The 8,143-nt window shown below is 37.7% G+C and overlaps 1 pseudogene; it reads left to right on the top strand.

Moving 5' to 3' along the window:
* Window positions 1–2,859: 2,859 nt before the first annotated feature.
* On the top strand, window positions 2,860–3,690 carry LOC119002056 (60S ribosomal protein L17-like; annotated as a pseudogene).
* Window positions 3,691–8,143: the final 4,453 nt, after the last annotated feature.

Here is an 8,143-nt window from a genome sequence, read left to right as displayed (position 1 = left end):
AGATTTGGAAGAAAAAAGACAAGAGGAACAGACAAAAACCTGTAGAGGTGGTGGAAGGAACTTGCGGGGTGTTATGGGGGTTGTGTTTTGTTTTGGCTTGGTTTGGTTATTTTTTTTGCAAACAGAGGGTCAATATCCATCAAAATTTAGAATGCATATCCCTAGATACAGCAATGTCTGTTTAGAGAATTAACCTACTGATATACTCAAACATGTGCATAAAAATAGATGTTTCAGGATATTAAATGCAGTGGTTATAGTAGCAAAAGATTGGAAACAATATAAATGTCTTTCGGTATGGCTCTGATTAAGTAAATAATGGCAGAGCCTCACAATGAAAAACAATGCTGCCATTAAACAGAATGGAGTGAGTCTAGCTGAATCGAAATGAGACTACCTCTAAGATACATTGTTAAATAGCCAGGCAAGGAGCAGGGAAATGCAGAAGAACAGGTATAATAGGATGTCCCTTTGGGATTTTGAAAAAAAAAGTTATTTTATTTTTTCCATTACAATATAGTCCCTTTATACCCCTCTCCCTACTGCAAGCACCACACTGTGGTCCATGTCCATGAGTCCCTCTTCCTTTTTACTCAATCCCTTCACCCCCTAATCTCCACCCACCTTAGCTGTCACTTTTTTTTCTCTATCTACCAGTGTGTCTCTATTTTGTTTGTTAATTTAATTTGTTCACTAGATTCTACATATGAGTGAAATAACATGGTATTTGTCCTTCTCTGACTGGCTTATTTCACTTACCCTAATATCCGTCCATACTGTCACAAAGGGTAACATTTCTTTTTTTATGGCCAGGTAGTATTCCATTGTGTAAATGTCCCATATAGCTGAAGGAACCCAAAATACTAATTCCAAAGGACATAGGCACCCCTATGTTCATTGCAGCATTATTTACAATCGCCGACATATGGAGGCAGCCCAAGTGTTCATTAGCAGATGAGTGTATAAAACAATTATTAGACCTTTCAGGGGTTTTTTTAACATATGCAAATATTTGGTTGAGCATACACACATGCCTCTGAGGTAAAAAAGAAAAAAAAACAGTATTTACCTCTCTAGGGAGAAACAGGATCCAGCCTTAGTGTTATATCTTTTAGTACTATTTGAAATTTTTTTACCACATGTGCATATATAATTTTTTAGGTCAAATTTTAGACAAAAAGAATATGATGCCTTGTATAAAATCTAATAAGAAATATAAAATTTTTCTGTAAAACTATTCAGACATACATGAGAGTTCTGAAAAGAAATAGAGAATGGCACCATTTTCTTGGATAGTGTGATGGATCGAGTTATTATCCCCAGCTCTTCACTTCCTCCCTCCCTTCACAGGATTACACATCCTGTGCCTGTGCAGTCTTCCCACTGTGCATAGCGTGTTCTTACTGACTCCTTGCTGTCAGTCATGGCCATGTGACTTGCTTTAGCCAGTAGTGTTAGTGGATGTGATGTCAGCAGAGGCTGCAAGTGTACCTCTGTAGTTTAACTTGATGCTTTGCACTTCTGCTATCTATCATGAAAAGATCAAAACCTGGGTAGCCATTGGTCCCAGTATGAGGATGTGTAAAGAGCAGATCAAGACCAACCTACAGCCCAGAATCAAGCCAAACCCAACAGAGCCCAACAGAACCACAAACTATATGTAGATTTTTGAGTGGGAAAAAATTGTTCTTGTTATGAGCAAAGATTTTTTGGGGGTGTACATTATGCAGTTTTGTTGCATCTATATCTTACTGACACAGATGGGAAGACTATATTACTTCCCTTGGCTCTCTCCCAGCTCCTCTAGGAAATTGTTCTGGTAACCTCACCCCACATTAGACTGTGATCTCTTCAGTAACAAGAACTGTGTGTTATTCATCCCTGTGCCCCTAGACTTCTGCACAATGCCCAGCAAAGAATTTAAGAACTCCCAAAAATTGTTCTCTGACCACCTTATCTAAGTAGCCAGCTCCACCTAACAATTCATCTCTATCGTATCATACACTTTACTTACTTTAGATCATTAATCACAATCCATAATTATCCTACTATTTTATCTTGTCTCCTTCATTAGAATATAAACTCACTAGAGTAAATGAATCAACAATGGAAAATATTTTCAAAAAGTAAAGAAAAAAATAATCAGAAAAAATTAACATATTAGTTTCTTACTCTGACTGCTTAAGTACTCAGACATCTGTTTCACCATGCCCTTCACATTTCTTATCTGCCCTAAAAGGCCTTTCAAAAGCTGGCCACATACTGTTTCCAGTTCTGACACCCATTGTTCCCCCTTAGGCAATACCATAGAATTTTTCATTGTTTCCCACCAACTACCCGCACTTTTCCCTTTTTTGCAACATTATCCATGATGTTTCATCTGACAAGTTCCCTCTGATATGAATGCCCTTCTCTGCCATCCTCGTTTGTCTAAAATCTGACCATTTGTATTAGGTTCATCTACGAATCATTTGCAACATAAAACAACAGTGGCTTAAAGAAGATAAAAGTTATTAATCTCTTTTTCTGAGTAAATTTATTTTTATTACTTTATTGTTGTTCCATTACAGTTGTCTGCATTTTCCCTCTACCACTCCCCCCATCCCAGCCAAATGCATGTCCCTCCCCTTGCTTCCACCCTCCCCCTTGGCTTTGTCCCTGCGTCCTTTCTAGTAGTTCCTAAAAACCCATCCCCCTATTGGCCCCTCCCCCTTCCCCTCTGGCTATTGTTAGATTGCTCTTAATTCAATGTTTCTGGTTATATTTTGTTTGCTTTTTTCTTTTGTTGATTATGTTCCAGTTAAAGGTGAGATCATATGTTATTTGTCTTTCACTGCCTGGCTTATTTCAGTTAGCATAATGAGTAAATTTAAAGGTAATCAGAATAAGATTGGACTCTCCGAAAGCAGCCAGAGGTGACATCTGAAAGTGGTTTGCTATTCATTTGACCCAGAAAACCCCATAAAATCATACAAATCAAGAAGTTCAAATCTGCATGTTCACTTTAAGAGTATTCATGAAGCTGCCCAGGTCATCAAGGGTATGATTATTCAAAAAGCCACCAAGATTCTGAAGGATGTCATTTTACAGAAGCAATCTATGCTGCCTGGCCAAATGACTCAGTTGGTTGGATTATCATTCTGTGTACCAAAATGTTGTTTGATCCTTGGTCAGGGCACACACCCAGGTTGCTGGTTCAACCCCTAGTTGAGGTATATATATGGAAGACAACCAATCAATGTCACATTGATGTTCCTCTCTCTTTCTCTCTCTCTCTCTTTATCTCCCCTACCCTTCTTCTTTCTCTAAAAATCAGTAAAAGCATATCCTCAGTAGGGGATTTGAAAAAAAAAGATGCAATGTGTGCCATTCCGTTATTGCAATAGTGGAGTTGGTAGGTGTGCCCAGGCCAAACAGTGGGTCTGGACACAGGGCTAGTGGCTCCAAAAAAGTGCTGAGTTTTTGCTGCACATGCTTAAAAATGCAGAGAGTAATGCTGAATTTAAGGATTTAGATGTAGATCCTCTGGTCATTGAACACATCCAGGCAAACAAATCTCCCAACACACAGTGCAGAACTTCCAGAGCTCATGGGCAGATTACCCCATAAATGAGCTCTCCCTGACACATTGAGAGGATTCTACTGAAAAAGAGCAGATTTTTTCCTAAGATAAAAGAAGAAGTTGCATAGAAGAAAAAAACAGTATTTCAGAAGAAACTAAAACACAAAAGCTTATGGCCCAGGAATAAATTCAGCATAAAATAAATACCAATAAAAGTTTTTTAAAGGATAGGATTGGAAAGATAATCTACACTTTCTGAGAAACTAGCTTATTGTTCTGCCATGTGTTTCTTCCTTTCTAAATGCACTACATGGTCCAAAATGGCTGCAGAAATTTCAGCTATTACACTCTCATTCTAGTCAGTAGGAAGAAGGATGGAAAAAAAGCATGCTTCCTCCCTGTAAGGCAATTCACCAAGAATCACAAACACCATTTTTGTTTACATTTCATTCAACAAAACTTAGCACATGGACACACCTAGCTGCATGGAAAATTGTATTAGTTTTGCTATGTCATAAACCACCCCCTCATAACATAGTAGCTTAAAACAATGTGTTTACTACCAGAACTAGAGGAACAATAACAACCAAAAAAAAAAGCACATAGCAAGTAAAAGGAAGGAAATAATCAGGATCAGAGCAGAATTAAATGACATAGAGACTAAAAAAAAATTCAAAGGATTAATAAATCTAGGAGAGGCTTCTTTGAAAAGGTAAACAAAATTGACAAGCCTTTAACCAGACTCATCAAGAAAAAAAAGAGAGAGAGGACCCAAATAAATAAAATCAGAAACAAAAGAGAAGTACAACCCATACCACAGAAATACAAAGGATTTTAAGAAATTATTCTGAACAAGTATATACCAAGAAGTTGGACAAACTGGGTGAACTGGGCAAATTTCTACAAACATATAACCTTCCAGAATTGAATCAAAATGAAGCAGAAATCCTAAACAGACCAATAACAGCTAGTGAAATTGAAGAAGTAATCAAAAAACTATAGGCACACAAAAGCCCTGGGCCAGACAGTTTCACAAATGAATTTCACCAAACAGTTAGGGAATAGCTAACTCCTATCCTTCTCAAACTATTCCACAAAAATTCAAGAAGAGGGAAGATTATCAGACTCTTTTTAGGAGGCCAAGATTATCCTAATTTCAAAACCAGGTAAAGACACAACAAAGAAAGAAAACTTCAGGCCAATATCACTTATGAACATAGACACTAAAATCCTCAACAAAATATTGGCAAACCACATCCAACAACACATTAAAAAGATCATACACTGTGATCAACTGGGATTCATCTCAGGGATGCAAGGATGGTACAATATTTGCAAACCAGCAAACATAATACACCACATAAACAAAATGAAAGATAAAAATCACATGATCATATCAATAGATGCTGAAAAAGCATTTGATAAATCACAGCACCCATTTATGATAAAACACTCAACCAAGTGGGAATAGAGGGAGCATACCTCAGAATAATAAAGGCTATGTCTGAGAAACCTACAGTAAACATACTCAATAGGCAAAAACTAAAAGCTTTCCCCTTAAAATCAGAAACAAAACAAGAGTGTCTGCTTTCACCACTTTTATTCAAAATAGTATTGGAAGTTCTAACCACAGTGATCAGACAAGAAAAAGAAATAAAAGGCATCCAAATTGGAAAGGAGGAAGTAAGACTGTCATCATTTGTACATGACACAATAATGTACATAGAAAACTCTATAGTCTCCATCAAAAAACTACTTGACCTAGCCCTGGCTGGTGTGGCTCAGTGGATTGAGCACCAACCCATGAACCAAAGGGTCACCAGTTCAATTCCCAGTCAGGGCATATGCCTGGGTTGTGGGCCAGGTCCCCAGTGGGGGTTGCTCAAGAAGCAACCACACACTGATGCTTCTCTTCCTTTTCCCTCCTTTCCCCTGTCTAAAAAGAAATATATAAAATCTTAAGAAAAACAAAAACAAAAAACTACTTGATCCAATAAGTAAATTTGGCAAAACAGCAGGATACAAAGTCAGTATTGAAAAATCGAAGGCATTTTGTACACCAACAATGAAATATCAGAAACAGAAACTAGGAAAAACATCCCATTTACTATAGCAACAAGAAAAATAAAGAACCTAGGAATAAACCTAAACAAGGAGGTAAAAGACCTGTACTCAGAAAACTACCAAACACTAAAGAAAGAAATTAAGAAAGATACAAATTAATGGAGATATATACTACATCATGGATTAGAAGAATCAATATCATTAAAACATACATACTACCCAAAACAATCTATGTTTTCAACTGAATCCCTATTAAAATACCAATGGTATATTTTAAATATCTAGAAAAAATATTTCAAAAATTTATATGGAACAAAAAATGACCCCAAATGGCCTCAGGAACCTTGAGTAAGAAGAACAAAGTAGGATGGATCTCAATACCTGATATTGAACTATACTACAAGCCTACTATAACCAAAACAGTCTAGTACTGGCACAAGAACAGATACATAGATCAATGGAACAGAATAGAGAGCCTAGAAATAAACTCAGGTCTCTATGGTCCATTAATATTTAACAAAGGGAGCAGGAGCATAAAATGGAGTCAAAATAGCCTTTCAACCAATGCTGTTCGGAGATCTGGACATGTTCATACAAAAAAATGAAACTAGACCACCAACTTACACCATACACCAGAACAAACCCAAGGTGGATAAAAGACTTAAATATAAATTCTGGCACCATAAAAGTCTTAGAGGAAAATACAGGCAGTAAAATTTCAGATATCCCAGGCAGCAATATTTTCACTGATGTATCTCCTAGGGCCAAGGAAACAAAGGAAAAAAAAAAACAAATGGGTCTATATCAAAGCAAAAATCTTCTGCATGGAAAAAGAAAATATCAAAATGAAAAGGGATCCAACCATATGGGAAAACATTTTTGTCAATGATACCTTGGACAAGGGTTTGATCTCCAAAATATATAAAGAACTCATATGACTCAACACCAGGAAGACAAGCAATCCAATTAAAAAATGGGCAAAAGATCTGAACAGACACTCCTCCTAGGAGGACATACAGAGGGACCATAGACATATGAAAGGATGCTCAGCACTATTAGACATCAGAGAGATACAAATTAATACCGCAATGAGATACCACTCCACACCAGTCAGAATGGCCATCATAAATAAATCACTAAACAAGTGTTGGCAAGGTTGTGGAGAAAGGGGAACCCTAGTACACTGTTGGTGGGAATGCAGACTAGTGCAGCCACTGAGGAAAACTGTATGGAATTTCCTAAAAAAAAACCCTAAAAATAGAACTGCCTATTGACCCAGTGAGTCCACAACTGGAATTATAACCTAGAAGCCTGAAACAACCATTCAAAAAAACCTATGCACCCTAATGTTCATAGCAGCATCATTTTGCAATAGCCAAGGGCTGGAAATAGCTTAAGTGCCCATAAGTAAATTAGTGGATAAAAAGCTTTGAAATTTTATGGAATACTATGCAACAGAAAGAAAGAAGGAACTCCTACCTCTCACTACAGCAATGATGAAACTGGAGAGTAAGTGAAATAAGCCAGTTGGTGAAAGACAAATAGCATATGATCTCACCTGTAAGAGGTACCTAATGAACAAAAACAAACTAACAAGCAAAATAAAACCAGAGATATGGAAATAAAGAAGAAACTGATAGTGACCAGAGGGGAGAGGAGAGAGGGGAGAGGGGGGCAGAATAATGGTGGAAAGAAGAGGAAGAAACTAGTCAAAGAATATATATGTCACTTAGCCAGGCAGTGAAAGACAAATACCATATGATCTCACCTCTAACTGGAACTTAATCAACAAAACAAGCAAGCAAGCAAAAATATAACCAGAAACATTGAAATTAGGAACAATATGACAGTAACCAGAAAGGAGGTGGGAGGGGGTAATGGGGGAAAAGAGGGGAAGTGTTTTCAGGAACAACTATAAAAGACACATGAACAAAACCAAGGCAGGGTGGAATCAGGAGAGGGAGGTGGGGATGTCTGGGGTCAGGGGGGTAGTGGTGGGGGGTAAATGTAGACAACTGTATTTGAACAACAATAAAATAATTTTTTAAAAAAGTTTAAAGATTTTATTTATCTTTAGAGGGGAAGGGAAGGAGAGAAGGAGAGAAGTATCAATGTATGGTTGCCTCTTCTGAGTCCCCTGCTGGGAGCTGGCCTGCAACCCAGGCATGTGCCCTGACTGGGAATGGAACCACGATCTTGTGGTTCGCAGGCCCGCACTCAATCCACTGAGCTATGCCAGCCAGGATTAACAATAAAATAATTTTAAAAAAACATGTGTGAATGACTCATGGACATGGACAGCAGTGTGGGGACTGACTGTGGGAGTGGATAGTGGGCTGAATAGAGGAGGGCAAAGGGGGAAAATTAGGACCACTGTAATAGAACAATAAAATATTTTTTTAAAAAACCAGTATCTTTATTAAGCACATGATTCTGTGGGTTAGCATTTTCACCTGGGGTTAGCTGGTCTGTTTTTGTGTTCTTGGCTGAGCCTACTCAATGTACGTTCAGTCAGCT

This window comes from Sturnira hondurensis, unplaced genomic scaffold, assembly GCF_014824575.4.
Source record: "Sturnira hondurensis isolate 20B ecotype Veracruz unplaced genomic scaffold, ASM1482457v3 Scaffold0017394, whole genome shotgun sequence".
Taxonomy (NCBI): Eukaryota; Metazoa; Chordata; class Mammalia; order Chiroptera; family Phyllostomidae; genus Sturnira; species Sturnira hondurensis.
This window is presented reverse-complemented; position numbering and strand designations above follow the sequence as displayed.